We start from the raw sequence: 14,950 nt of genomic DNA, 5'->3' as shown, positions 1-14,950 counted from the left end.
GCTTGATGGCATCCAAGATGTTTCTTAGCAATCATATTCTGCCAGCAACACACATTCTTTGCTCCTCAAGGTCTGGGAAATTTGCTGCATTTCTCTCTTTTCCACACTGCTCTTTGGAGAAGTTAACCTCTGAAGAAACCCAAGCAAACAACCAAGAAATCCCACAAGCATAAGGGATTTGCAGCATGTTGAAAATGCATAGGGGTGGAAAAACAACTCTGTAGTTGTCAGCTGAACCTGATCCAAACAATCTGATCAAAGATGATAACTCGACTTTGGTTTGTGCAAAAAGACCTTTGTTTATACATCGGGTGCACAACAAGGGGAAACCATTAGCAACATGAAAGTAGCTGGCTTGGAATAAGAAATATGATGGCTAGAATTGAGGAACAGCAGCCTGCAGAAGAAATTCAATTTTTATAGGGCTTCTGGTGACAAAGGAGACGGTATGGAATGTGGAAGGTTTACTTCAGGGCAGATATTTTTGAACTGGTATCTTGCCTGTAATATTTGATTTAGGGAACGTTGTGGGGCTATGAAAGGGGCAGGGATAGGAACAGAGATGGCCATGAACACCTTGCGTTTGCACCTGAATGGTGATCATGTTGAAAGATTAAAAAAAAAAAAAAAGGAGACCGCTTGCCCAAGCCAAAGGATCACAAAGAGAATGAAAACGTGAGAAAGACAGGAGACCAAACAGCAGCCTCGCACTGAACTGAGTCACGTGAAAGTACAGGACAAGGAGAGGAAAAGGCAGATTCTTCCTCTGCTCTCCTCGACACTGCCTTTCCCATCTAGCAGTCAACTAACAATCACATTGCACGGCGCTTTCTCACTAATGACTTGATCTCATATCTCAGTGCATTCAACGCTCCTCTCCATCTCTCTCTCTCCCTCCCTGGTCCCAACCTTCCTAAGCACATGAGAACAGCCATCCTCAGCTGTATAAAGCTCCACTTAAGAAGGTAGCATACCACCTCTTCAGGCCAGTGGCAAACGGTGAGGGAGGGAGTGTAAGAACAGTCCAAATGTGGTTCAGTTCTCTCCCAGGTTCTAGAAATCCACCAGATCAAGTCCTCCCCACAAGCCAGAACAGTCCTGGGTAGAGCTTTCTTTCATGACATTGTCAAATCCCATTTTGAAGCCATTCATACTTTTGGCCTCAGTGACATCCCTTGTCACTGAACTCCACGGTCTGTGTGGAAAAGACATTTCAGCCTTTTGTTTGTTCAACACTTCTCCGTATCGTTTCACTTGCCTCCCAATCCACTTCTTGTATTATGAGAAATGGCAAATTCCTTTTTTGCTTTTTCCAGACCATTCATGATTTTGCAGACCTGTATCATAACATACCTCAGCTGCCTCATCTCCAAACTGAACAGCCTGTGTAGTCTCTCCCTGTACATAAGCCGTTCCTGTCCACTGATTATTCTTACTCCTTTGCTTTGTGACTCTTCTAGTTCCAGTGTATCCTGTTTTCCGTGGAAAAGACCAGATCTGAGGACAGCATTCCAGATGTGGACATGTCAGGGTTTTAGTATTCCCATGGCATCTACAAGCCTACTGAATTCAACAAGAAGCTGAAAGGCAAACAGCTGGTAACTGAATTGCAACCAGTTGTAATCAGTGTTAAGTCCTCTTGTACTATACAAGTACTTCTAAAAAACAAAGAATGAAATAAACAAAATTAGCAACCAGAAAAAAAAAAAAAGAAGAAAAAAGTCCAATCACTGCAAAATAACAAATTTTTTGCCATCACCCAAAACAAACCGGCAGCAGAAAAATAAATTTGAAGAATGTTACTAACACCAAGCTACAGTGCCAAATGTTGCCTTCTGCCTTACAAGATGATGGATGATGATTTTATTTTAAACTCCAAGCAAAATAAATTGGATTCTGGGAAAGTTAAAAGATTAATAACTACAATACTTTCTGAGGGTCGCAAGTGCTGCTTAGAAAAGCAAACAATGCAAAGCAAGTGCAATGACTAAAAGAGAAGGTAAATGGTGAAAGCAGTTAAGTATGACAACTACTGATGGAGGACTATGGAATGATCAACATAAAGAAAAGGGCAGAATACTAATATTAAGACTCTGGAATACTACATGAGAGATCATCTCTGAGTACTGTCATTCAGTCATCCTAGATTGGAAAACTGTGTAGTGATGATACTGATTGTTGAACCTTTGTTATAACAAATAAGTTATGTTTAAAGTCCTTCCTTTAGTTTCAGAGTTGAAAACGTGTAATGAGTTGAGTAACTAGATTCTAATTGTACTTATATCAATCTTTCCGCAAATTCCTAGAAATTTGAGGTGAGCATTGAGAGGGAAAAACTTGAATTAATGTCCGATTGAAACTTGATTGCACTGAGTAGGGGCCTTTCAACCTGGCGAGTGACTTTAGCTTACAAAAGCACTTTGAGAACTCGTAAGCAAGGGCTAGCCATTTGGAAGAATTGTCCTCAGACTAATGAATGTTTTCTAGGTTATTTCTCAGAATAGTTTCAGGAGCCTTCAAGGAACAGAGGCATTCTTTTGGACCACTTTTTATAGCTATTTCTCCTGATTCAGGCAGGTCACCTTTCTGTTCCCATCTAGCCTCCTTAGTTGTGATGATACCAATGGTTGTGGGGCTGTACAGAGAACAGGACCAAATTAAAAACATATGTATTTTTAATTTTGATTCTTTAATCAGATCAATTCCCCAGTTTCCTGTCCATCTCCATAGTCAACCACACACAACAGAGAGGGGTAAATGACTGTTTGGGGCCAAGGGAGGCAAGTAGGAATTTCTTAACCCTGTGGCTCTGCTAGGGGTATTTTCTTGGAGCCATAGCCTCAGCTACAGACAGGTGATATATGATATCCATCTGTGTATCTTGTTAGGCTCTTCCTTTCTGCTAAAAATCCAGAACTATCGGTGTCATGATAACAGGTCCATTTGTTTTATTTCGACAGTGACCTAGTTGTTGAATCAGCTACCAGGCAGAGGAGTGGATGTGGCCATGGAATCAGCTGGTGAAACTGGCCAGTCCCTGACAGGTAATGAGGTAAACAAGATTGTACCAAGATTTGTTACAGACGATTAGACCAAGTCACAGCTGTTAAGGTGGAGAAATTATTTTCAAATACCCAGCCCTAAAGGCCTATGTAATAAATCATTGCCTGTTTGTTTGCAGAGTTACTCATTCTTGTAACTATCTGAAACTAATCTCTGCAATACTGAGTACGGGTATTAATTCAAAGTGAGTTGATTCCTATTTGCAAAGGAGAGGCAATGCTTAACCAAGTGTGCCTTTGGAGCCAAGAACTCTCCAAGAAGAAAAATACTTCCTTAATTGAGACATTTTGTCATAGAAACTATTAAGACCGATGTAGAAAAAGCATGTAGTAGGATAGATAGCTAAACATGATGACACCTCTTCTTCCCTTGCCCTTCAAACGCGATGTCAATATTGACCAATAACTGAGGATTTAAAAGCCACCCAGAAAACGCTCATTGTCTATAAAAGCCTTAAGACTCACTCTGTCCAAGAAGTATGTTCTAAGGCATCATAAGTGTGGAAAAATATATGACAAAAAGTAGGTGCAATACAATAGCAACATTTTAAATTACTTTTTATGTTTTTGAAAGGAAACAGAATGTACTTTCTGATGTACATTATAGATATTATATCATCCCATTAGCAGCTGTGACACAGAAGATGAGGAGATTAATTATTGCCTTTCTTTAATGACTAGATATATTCAGTAATGGCTGAACAGTACGTGTGACCATTTCACAGGAAAGCAGAGGTGGTTAATGAGAGTTTCATTAAGATTGATGATCCAACAATACTGTAATAAAGGCATAAACTCAGAGGCTGGGATGTTATAAAGACAGGAGAAAGCATTGTGAACGTGTAGTCCGACCTCTTCTGTAACAGAGACTGTTGGATTTGGAATTAATGTCCTGACTATTAAAAAAACGGGAAAGATTTCCATCGCAGGAGATGATTGTACCAGAAATTGTTGGTAATTGTTCTGACAGCTGTTTGTCAGCGATATTACAAAATTTACTTGATTTCAAGTCTGAATTTACTTAAATTCAAATTCCAATAAATGTCTCTTGCCCTGCTAGGTGTCTGGGTGTAAACGCAGGCAAATGGGTGTCTGTCCATTTCTGAGGAGTTGAGGGCTTATCCATCTCTTTTTGCCTAGCTTGGAACACCAAACAGGTAAGGTTATCTACGTTTTGCTTTACTACCATAAAACTGTCTTTGGCTTTGAAACTGAAGAGCTCTCTGTTACCACTTTCCTGCCCTGCCATGTTGATACTTGATGGCTGTGATAAACTCACACCTTCACCTCCTTTTTCATAAACTAAACAAATCTGTGTCTTTCGAATTCTCACTGAGGCATTTTTTTTCAAATCTTTAATAATTCTTATGTCCTTTTTCTTGCTCATCTCCAGTTTTAAGGCCATCTGTCTTAAAGCGAAAACACTTGCACTTGATACACCATTCCATCTGTTGCCACAGCAGTGCAAATCAGAGGCAGAAGATCTCCAGTTTATAAATTAACACTTTTCTGTGCAGCGTTCTTTGGGTGAACCTGATGTTCATCTACATGCCCATTGAGATGTCCAACTGTTTTCATAGCAGTTGAGGACTAAGCCGTAGCGAATACATGCACAAGGGTCAATGTGTGTGGATTTCTCACCATGAGTAACCCAACAACAGCTGAAGAGAATAGATTATTGTGAATGACTGACTAGGAGTGCTGAGGTAGGACTGATGGCATTTTGTGTGAATCTAAAAAGATACTGAGAACTACATTCATCCTGTTTTTAAGATTTTTTTTTTTCATCCAAATCTTAAGGTCTTGACTGAAGTATCTTGGTTAGGAGCAAAAATGGCCCTATGCTGCCTTTCTACTCGATAGAGACAGACACCTCCAGGGGGCTGTTCAGATCTTCTGATGGGGTCTTATACTTTCACTCACCTTCTGTTATGTGTTATATAGTAAGTATCCTAAAGGGTCTGCATTACAGATCACCGCTTGCACTGCCAGTTCTTCGTCTGTCAATTGCTATTAGAGAACAGCAGGAGACAGCAACTAATTTGTAGAAAGGCAGATCCCTGTGAGTTATATGGACGAGTGCATTAGCATTCAGCCTTTACTACAGTAAAAACTTTCACTTACAAAGATTGTAGGGAAAAGTAGCTATTAAGCTTCATCATCATGAATAATTAACCACGACAGCAGCTGAACTTAAGAGTCATCTCTCAGTTAATGTTTGTCCAGACAGATAATACCTGAGATGCCCAAAACCAAACACAAACCCCATGTCACATCCAGTCAATCTGTCAAAATTTGCTCACGCCTGCAGCCGCATGAAACAGAACTGACTCTTCAAATGAATCACATTTTAAAATTATTTTTAGTGTGTGAGCTAATTAAGATCCTTCTGTTCTTAGAAGGCTGTTTATTATTCAAAGTGTAAATTCTCTGGGAGTGCTACGATTTTGGGACAGATCGTATGTGCAACTCAAAAGTGGAACAGAAATTACAAGAGAAAGGAGTTGGGAGAAGAACCCAGAAAAGCAAGCTTATGTGCGCACGGCTAGAAGTCTGGCTAAAATGCAGCACTTCTGTGACATGCTCTCTTAATAGAAGTGCAGCAGGAGACCAGGAAGGACAGGAGCTAAGGAGTTCTGGGAAACAGGAGAGACGATCAAGAGGCTTCCCAAGAATGAGCACTTAAGGTTCAGTTTTGACCTTGACATTTTTAAATACATACATGTAGGTCCTCCAAAAGCCCTTCTAAATACGGGGCGGGGGGGGGGGGAACGGGAACATTCTTAAGCTATCCAGCTGTAACGAAGTCTTCTGATTTCAACGGAGTTCTGTGTTTGTTTTTAATCCTATGGTATAACTTTTGCTTGGGCTGTCAGTGCTGAAGGGATGTTTGGAAGCCTCCTTTGAGGTCAGATTTGATGGTTCTCCATCCCAACACTTCACTTGCGCTAACTGCAGACTAACACAAAGGGAATAACATTTATGGACCTGCAGACTTAATAATCGCTATTGCCTCAGACAGATGTGCTGCCTTTGTTGCTTTGCCTGAGGAAAAAAGACAGGGCAGTGTATGCGAGGTTTTTCTGTAGCTCTCCTGAACCAAACTTTGAAAATATAGAGAAGAAATAAGGGTGTGAAAATGAGGGAAGACAGTGAGAGAACTAATATCAGAAGGAAAAAAAAACAAAACAAAACGGAGTGAGGAAAGAAAACCAGAGCATACAGGAGGAGCCTGACTGGAAAAAGCAGGCAGCCAGACACTGGTGAATTTTGCCTTCAGTTCAGTTACTGTGCTAACGCTGGAAAGCTTCGTCCTCGGTGGCCTGTTTTTTCATGCTAGTTGTCTCTTTTCATTTAAGAGCAAACAGAGATACTGTTCACCACACTGATTTTTAAACAGTTGTTAACAGGCTCTGGAGCTGAAATGTGGAAAGCAAGTCCTAGCTCTCAGAATTACTGTTTGAAGCTGGCAGCCTTCTGGTGCGGATATCACTACATCCATTTTGACTGGCTCACATCTGGAAAGTTTTCTTTGCAATCATAAAATGTGGACATGAAACTGTTATTTTATCCATGGCTAGCTCCTGAAGCACAAGATGACTCTGTCATGAGGGAAAACGGCCAGCTCACTAATCTGCCCCAAGTAGGCCAAATGTGACCTATAGATCAAACAAATGCAGGGACTGAATAATAAACAAAGGAGCTACAATAGTTATAAATAACATTTTTAACTGAAAATTCGTTGCTGAAAAGTTATAACAAAATAGGATTTTAAAAAGAGTGTGCTTAGCTGTGATTAATAAAGGGACAATGTTCTCTGTGTGCTTCTGCTTTGATATTCAGCAAATACCTTGGAGCTTTTGTTTTGGTTTTTCATACTCCCCAGGGCAGGATATTCCAGGGTTTCTCAACAAATAACTGCTCAAATGATATTGCTTAGGCTGCTTGTATCTGCCAGAGTAGCCCTGCCCAACTGCGCAGATCCTTTTGAAAAAGCTAAGGAGGGAGAAGAAACACTAAAGGACAACCAAATAAGAAGTGCCTGTGCCTGAAAAAGGAATACGAGAACAAAGGAGATGAAGAGGGAAAGGAGTAAAGAAAGGGTGAGAATGGCCATCACCAGCTATTTCCAGATCTGGACACGAGGAGCGCAGACCCTCGCCAAGAAAGTAGAACATTTCAAAATAAGTTTGGAGGTGGTCCTGGAAAATGTACATGCAGAACAATAATTCTGCAATGGCAGCAGGGGGGATGGACTGGACGTGAACTTACTGGGTCTCTTCCATCTCCAGTTTCTATGAAAACAGTCACCATTCTTTAGCAATATGATAAATATTTTAAAAATCATAGATACAAACTAAATAAAACATATTAAATAACAAGTTCAGCCAATTTAATCATGACTTTTCAACTTTTTAAACCAAGACAGCAGGGAGGAAGAAGGAACAGGCTTGAGATTTTTAGTCCTCTTTGTTTAAGGCTAATTCACATAGGACACACCTTCATGAGACTTGTTCAATAACATTTGTGGAGCTGGGCTGGAGTTGTTGTTGGATTGCCCTCAGTCCACAGGGCTGCTGGTTTTATCCAGTGCACACTGGGTGCTGTCTCTCTCTAGCAGCCTTTAATTCAGATTTTGCCGTGTTTATGTTTCACTCCTAGCTGGACCAGTGGATTTCATTTTGGGTAGTGTAACACCAGTCTGGTCCTTTCAGCATTTAGTCACCTAAAGCTGATTCCTTTCTTCATTCCTGCACTGACCAAAACAACATCAACTGCCCTCCAAGAGCAAATCTCCTCCTCTGTAAGGCATCCATGTGTTGCAGATACACAGACTGCATGGTCCTCAGCAGGGGAAGAAGAATTTTTGGCTTGAAAAACATAGAACTCATTATTTGAGCACGTGGTGTATCCATAAAGTCTAGCTGCAGCGAGGGGACTTGTGTTCCATGGGACAGCCACTAGACAGTGATATAGCCACATCTACACAGCCAAGGTATGTCAGCTTCACACCCCTGTAATAGCCCCAGCCCCTCTCCAGCATTTCCTTCACAGCCTAACGGCTCAAATTTTCTCTGAATCCCAGTCGAAACTCAGCTTGCATATGTTCCTTCTGACTGCTCATCATTCAGTCTCAGCAGAGGGGAAGGCTTGAATAAAGCCTTTTCTCCTGTGCAAGCCGAAGATGAGAAACATTCTGGGGTAGAGGGAGCCAGGGATATACTTTGCCTGTGGTGCTCAGCTTGTCCAATGGAAAGAAGACCTCAGCCTTCTGGATTGTCAGTCTTCAAACTATCAGTCTAGCTTCTTTTATTAGCAATAAAAGTAGTTTAAGAAGTTGAGGCAGACATAACCATTCTCCCTGTCACATACCGCCCTGATCTTGTGTAACAGAACAAAACAGTGGAGAGCCGGGTTTAGGCTTCATCAGTATAATTCTCTTCAGCACATCAAGCCTTGGGAACAAGACTCAGCCACCAGTAACCTGGCTCAAATTTGGGCTTCAGCTTCCCAGGCAACTGGCTCAAGCCACTTACATCCACACCCATTGTATTAAGCACACCTCTAGCAAGCACCACCTGCATCCTCAGAAAGCTTTGTCAGAACGAACATCAGACTTTCCAGTTATCCCATCTGACTGTCCAGATGATGGACAGAGTTGTCCCGCTGCAGAGTTTCTGCAGGAAAATGCTTCTGTGGGATTATTTTGTCCTTCGCACCGAGAGGGGACCAGCAGCGGGTGAACAAAATGCCTGTATGCAAGGAGCAACCTTCAATACTCTGCCTTACAAGCTGACACCCGCCCTGTTCACATCAACACATGACCTCACCACTCCCCACGCCTTTGTGAGACGCCATCGCTTCATGGCATCTGCACATTCCCTACTCTGGCTGCTCACTAGGAAATCAACTTGGAGTGGAGGAAGTCATCCACACAGCCAGTGTAAGATGGGTGGGCAGTGCCATCCAACAGAGCTGTTACTCCTGACCCGGGATCATCAGAGGCATCATCCAAAGAATCAGCAGCCTAACGTAACTTGTCCAGCTGTGCCCTCAAGGACACTCCACGAGACCCTATTTGCCCTAATTCTGCACAATACAATGCGTTACACACATAGATCCTCAGCAGGTCCAACTGACTACAGATGCCACTCCAATCAACGGTCTCCTCCAGGAGTCCTTCCCAGCAGTTGCCCACCTCTCTCCCAACCCGCTTTTGCCTCTGAGTTGCTCACACACCTGGGCATCTGCTGATAGACAGTTGGAAACCATACCAGCCCTGCAATCAAACAAAACCCTTGCAAGAGGAAAGCAGATGTTCCTGAGGGTCCCGCTGTCCCTCTGAACTCGCTCCTTCTTCTGTGAGACACCCTTGTTGCTCCCTGACGGATCTCCCCACTGACACCACAGGTGTCTTTCCGTCACAAGGGACCTGCTGCAACTTGAGAGACTTGCTTGACAATACAGCCTTTGATCCTTTGAGATCAAACCCTGGAGGCCACGGTGCAGCAGAGGTGACCACGCTGCCCTGGACACCAGACAAGTCTCTTGTCACCTCGGCTTTTCTCTTCTTTACCCCTAGGTCTGGTGTTCCAGCTCAGCCCTTCCTGGTTTTTTCTTGTTTTACTGCTTCTGCTGTTTCCAGGAAATATTCCAAGGTGGTTTTGCCTTGTAGTTTGAAAGGAACAAAACCAGCTGCATGTTGTCTGTAGCTCTGTGTTTTCCTTTTCTCTGTACTCTCACACATGCCTTTGAGGTAGAAGCGATCCTCAGTATGTGTAGGTTTGCTTCTTCCACGGGCACTGTATCACTGAGCTACTAAGGCTATTTAGTATTACAATAAATAGGGAATTAAGTAATAAAATAATCTATTTGGCTTTTACTTGTTACTTTTATGCTGTATTTTAAGCATATGTTGCATATGTTGCATATGTTGCATATGTTGCATATGGCAAGGGCAGAGAGAAGCTGGGATATAAGGACTAGCTCCCAAATCAAGTCACTGCTGGAGCCGGCTTGTATCCAGAGTCTCCACTAAAAGTGGTAGCTTCATCTGCAGAGAGAGTGATAGAGTCAAAACCACAATCAACCGTCACTAGCACAGGACTCAAAATGTTAGTGTTTCCCTGCCGCAAGGAACTTACTCTTTCCTCCCACCTAATTCCAAACAAAATGAGGCCATCTGAAACAAAACGATGGATAGCATGGGTTTCAAAAGGACAGCACGGGTAATTCTTCCTCTGGAACGCTCTGCAGCCAGCTCCTTAGGCTATTTCCTTGCTAAGTGAGAGATGTAGGTTCAAGTCTGCTTAGACACAGGAGGAGCTGAGCCTTCCACATCCTGGCTGAGCTCTCCGAACGCTGGGATTTGAAGGTGCCCTGACACGGTGCGTTCTGGTATGGTTTGGTCTGCTCAGACTCCCTGGGTGAGACAGAGGAGGAATGCCCGTCGTGCTGCTCAGGCTGAGGTGTGAGGGCCCCGAACAGATGGAACTTTACTACTTTGGCTTGTGTAGCTACGCTCTAGGAAGCAGCGAGTTGTCCAGCAGGAGTACGGAAGGTCCCTATGGGCTTGTCCTGCTGCCTCTCCGTCGCCCGATTTTTATCGGTGGAAACAGTTTTTGCTCTGTTGCTACTATTATGGTGAAAGGAGCAATCGCAAAGTGATGAAATGACAGCTAATGGGGAGCTACAACTAATATCAAGAGAAATAAACAAATAAAACGTTCTGTTACAGAGTTTCCTATTTGATACAACCATGCCTCAAATTCTGGGCCACACAAAATCTACGGCATAAATTCCACCCTTGGCTAAGGGGGGGTAGTGCAGCAACGAATGCGGCAATATCTGACTGCCAGGGTTTGCGGAAGAAGTCGGGAACGGTACCACAGTCTGGCATCTGACCTGGGTCATTTCCCGCTTTACAGGTTTTGGTTTTTTCCGTCTTTTCTGTCTCTGCCCCATAACGATAGCGAGGCGATCACTTAAAATAACCGACTTCCTCTTGTCCTCCAATTTCTGCACAACCAGAGAACAGCCTTAAAAAAAGTTCAGTTTTGTTGCCGTGCTACGGCATAGTCCTGAAAAACCTGACTGCAAACGCTTGCTGTACAAAGAAATCTCTACTGTTTCTCCAAACGCGACCTTATTTTGACTTGGGATTTGAAACATTAACACTTGTGGCTGCTGCAGAGAAGTGTTAGGCTTGCTTGGGTCCCTAAATGTACATTTAGTTTAACCTAAATGGGGAATTCTCTGAATTTGTAGACTTTTTGTCTGGAACCATCTCCAGTTAAGCATGATTAAGAATTAAGGAAGCTATTCGTTCACCTCTGCAATTAGTAGGGTTTTTTTTTTTTTTAATCTGGAAAGTATCTGCAGTCATTTCATTACGATATGCAATTATACTGTAATAACTATCATAAGGATGATCTGTTTCTTAAACAGTTAGTGTACTGCAGTAGAAGTGGGAAAATATTTATTTTATATGTTTTTATATTTTTTCTTTTTTATTTTATATTTATATATATTTTTTTATTCTATATCAAAATTAACTGCATCCTAATACATGAAACACTGTTTGAGGCCCTAGGTGACTTGAAGTCCATCGCTAATTCTGCTAATCCATGGACTAGTCATTTACTAAAGTTAGGCCTCGTGGATCTCCTTCAGAAGCAAAGCTCTCTGTCACGTCTTCAGGGTGAAAAACACAGTACGCCTTGAACATATCCCGAGTGTCACCCTCACCAGTGCCTTGCAACTCTAACGACACTTTTGTTGTTGCTGTTTGGGAAAACGAAAACCGGACCCTCGGGACAGATCCGCACGCTAGGGTTGGGCTGTAGAATGGCACCAGAATCCAAGTACAGGGCTACCTGCCACGTCTCCTAAAAAAAAAGCATTTTACGAGGTTAAGAGATTTCAGATATAAACTGTATAATGATCCCAAAGGCAGTGTTGCTCCCAACCAACGCTGACAGATCTTTGGACGTGAAAAGCGGCGTAATAACGTAAGTGCTAGCAAGTAACGCCGAAAACATTGCGTCCTCTGCATTTCAATTCTTAGGATCCAAATAAACGGGTGAGCGTAGCAAATCCGGAGCTGCACGTATCCGCACAACCACACAACAGCTTAACTACAGAGCGAGCCGAGGGCTTTCTTCTTCAAGAGACGCAGCTCTGGTGTCGGGACTGCACGGGGCTCAGGTACCGGGGCACGGCATCAACCAGGCGGCCAGACTTTTCTGGCGTGAACTGGGAGAAAACCCCGGTCTTGAGAAGAAAACTGAGCGAGCGATGCTTCCCCCCCCCCCCCCCGCCCCGGTGCGGGGCTCAGAACCGGGGTGCGGCCCGCCGACAGCCTCTGCCCCCGGGGACGGCGGCAGCGCCCGCGCCCCCGCGCCGCGCCGGGGAAGCCGCAGGCGCCCAGCGCGGCTGCCGGCGGGTCCCGGAGAGGCACCGCGCTCGCCCGCACCTCCCGGGCCGCCGGCGCCGTGCCCCGGCCGGGGCCGCTACCGGAGCGGGGCGCGCCCGGGCGGGTCCCCGCGGTGGCCGCCGCCGCCCGCCCCGCCTTGCGCGGCCCGTGGGAGCGGGCCCGGGTGCCGGGGGCGGCGGGGAGGGCTGGGACGGGGCCCTGGCCAGGGGTTTCGTTCTCCCCCCCCCCCCCCCCCCGCCGCCGGTTCCCGTGAGGCTGCAAGTGCCGCCGCGGCAGCTGGGGGGCCGGCGGGGGATGCTGCTGCCGCCGCCCTGCCCAGCGCCGGAGTACGGGCGGGAGCTGGTGGCGGCAGGAGCAGCCCCGGCGGCGGGACGAGGTGAGCGGGGCGCCGGCCGCGGGGGCAGGGGGGTGCGGGGCCGGGAGCGGGGCGGGCAGCGCTGGGGGGCACGGGGAAGGGACGGGGCGCAGCCTGCGGGGTTTGCGGGAGGGGAGGGCAGGGAGCCCGGCGGCGCCGGGGTCTGGCTTTGGGGGTGCGGGGACCCGGAGGAGCGGAGCCCCCGGCGAGGCGGGGCGGGGGGCGAGCCGGGGCAGCCGGGGGCACTTCGGGCCGAGCCGGGCCGGCCGCGGCGATCGCAGACGTAATGCGACGGGGGGACCCCTCCGCCTCCCCCCCCAAATCCCGGGCAGGGTGGCTGCTGAGGCGGGTAGGACCAGGCAAAAGGAGACGTCTCCGCAGAGCTCTGAGGTGTTTTCTCTGGCTGAAGTGATCTAGAAATAATACTGAGGGGAAGAACGGTAACTCGTAACAAAACTTTAAAGAGCAACAGGTTGTTTTACTGAAATCACGCACGCTGGGGAAAAAATCGCCTCAAGCGGTCCTGGTGGAAAACGGCTAATATCAGTATTGTGCAAACCGACTTACAACGCAATTAGAAGTTTTGGAAGCTGCTAACACTGCTCAAAACAAATTTCACTGTATATCTGAAGAAAGATTCTAAAAACGAATGAATCTGTCCTTAAAAATCTTCATTTTGACTTCTGTGGATACAGGATATGATCCTTAGAACTCGGTATGTTTAATTGTTTGGAGCGTTGCCCTTTTTACTGGTGTTTTTCCTGCTTGTAACGGGTGGTCTGTTGTGCACAGCCCCCTGCTCACCATCAGGCTCTGCCCCGAACCGTCTCTGCCTTCCGTGCTGCGCCGTCCTGGGCAAACCGCGGTCAACCCTGCTGGGCATCCCAGGCTGGACGCAGAGGAGGTCATGGGCCAGTAGCCCTGCACCTCCCAGCCATGGCCAGTAGCCCCTACACCTCCCAGCCATGGCCAGTAGCCCTACACCTCCCAGCCGTGCCCAGCGCGGTGCTCCCCGTCGGCCGTGTGAGTGGGGGTGAGCGGCTTTGCAGGCTTTTCCCGATTCCCCCTCGCCAGTAGCGTCTCCAACACATTCAGGGCTTTTTTGCCTCCTCCTCGAGTTTCACCACCTGGTGTAAATGCAAAGAGGATGGGCTGGGAGGGGCAAGGTCAGGGGAGTATTAGTGAGGCGTTGCTACGGCCCTTTCCCAGGCGGTGTAGTGTCCCTCACAGTGTTTATGCTAATTGTGGAAATTAGAGCCCGTAACTCCTGTTCGTGATTTAGGCTGGGGCTGGGCAACTGTGGACTCTTTGCTTTCCATCCTACCCTTCTCGCCTCCCCGCGCCGCAGGGCTGAGCTCTCCTTTCAGTGAGAAATGCAAGTTCCAGCCCCGGGGACGGGGTCCGGTTCTGTTCCCTGTGCGCTCACTGGGGTCTGGTCGTTGATCCCAGTGTTGTGAAGTCTGGATCCATGCTTCTCTTCTGGCTGTGAGAGTGGAAAAAATTAGTAGGATGGTTATTAGGAATATTTTTCCTGAGGTTTACTGAGCAGTGGTGAAGGGATCTGATGGCTGTTCAGATGAAACACTGTTTCAATAACTAGCTTACATTTAATCAATGCAATTGAAGTTGTTGAAAAGTAGGTAGTTTTAAAGCAGATGGATTATGGCAGGTTGGTGATGTGAAGGCACACAGAGCGTCCCAAAGTCATTTCTTTTATTCTAGGACATGACATGGCTGATGTTTGAGGTCATCCGTAAAATGATTAGGGTGATCCCAATTCTGTACCCAAGTGTGTGTCAAATCTCACCGCAGTATTTGACACCAAACTGTCCTACCTGTAACCTCTCAAAGAGGCTAGTGATGGAGTGGGCGGCATGCAGGCAAAATTTTGACATCGTTCTCAAAGTCAGAATAGAGCGGTATCGACAGAGAAGGTTGTACAGTCACCTCCCGTGCTTAACTTCATGGCTCGATGAAAGACTTCAGATCCCAGGTCTGTCAGTCTGACACCCTTTGCGCCATTCTCAGACCTCAGCACTTTCTTGATATTTGCTAAGCTTGTTAGAATTAGCTTCCAAAATATAAGCAAAAATGCCA

At 45.8% G+C, this 14,950-nt stretch overlaps 1 protein-coding gene across 1 annotated transcript in view; it reads left to right on the top strand.

Annotated features, from left to right (window-relative positions):
* The first annotated feature begins 12,741 nt into the window (after positions 1 to 12,741).
* The window catches only part of CASR (calcium sensing receptor), an 82,041-nt gene continuing 79,832 nt past the window's right edge, over positions 12,742 to 14,950 (top strand). Inside the window, exon 1 of the mRNA XM_087757428.1 lies at positions 12,742 to 12,874. The gene's annotated coding sequence lies outside the window, so the exon portion shown is untranslated. The remainder of the gene's footprint in view (positions 12,875 to 14,950) is intronic.

This window comes from Nipponia nippon, unplaced genomic scaffold (genome assembly GCF_047370975.1).
Source record: "Nipponia nippon isolate SJK-2023a ecotype South Korea unplaced genomic scaffold, ASM4737097v1 scaffold_2, whole genome shotgun sequence".
Classification (NCBI taxonomy): Eukaryota; Metazoa; Chordata; class Aves; order Pelecaniformes; family Threskiornithidae; genus Nipponia; species Nipponia nippon.
The sequence above is the reverse complement of the archived record's forward strand: the minus strand, read 5'-3'. Positions and strand labels throughout refer to the sequence as shown.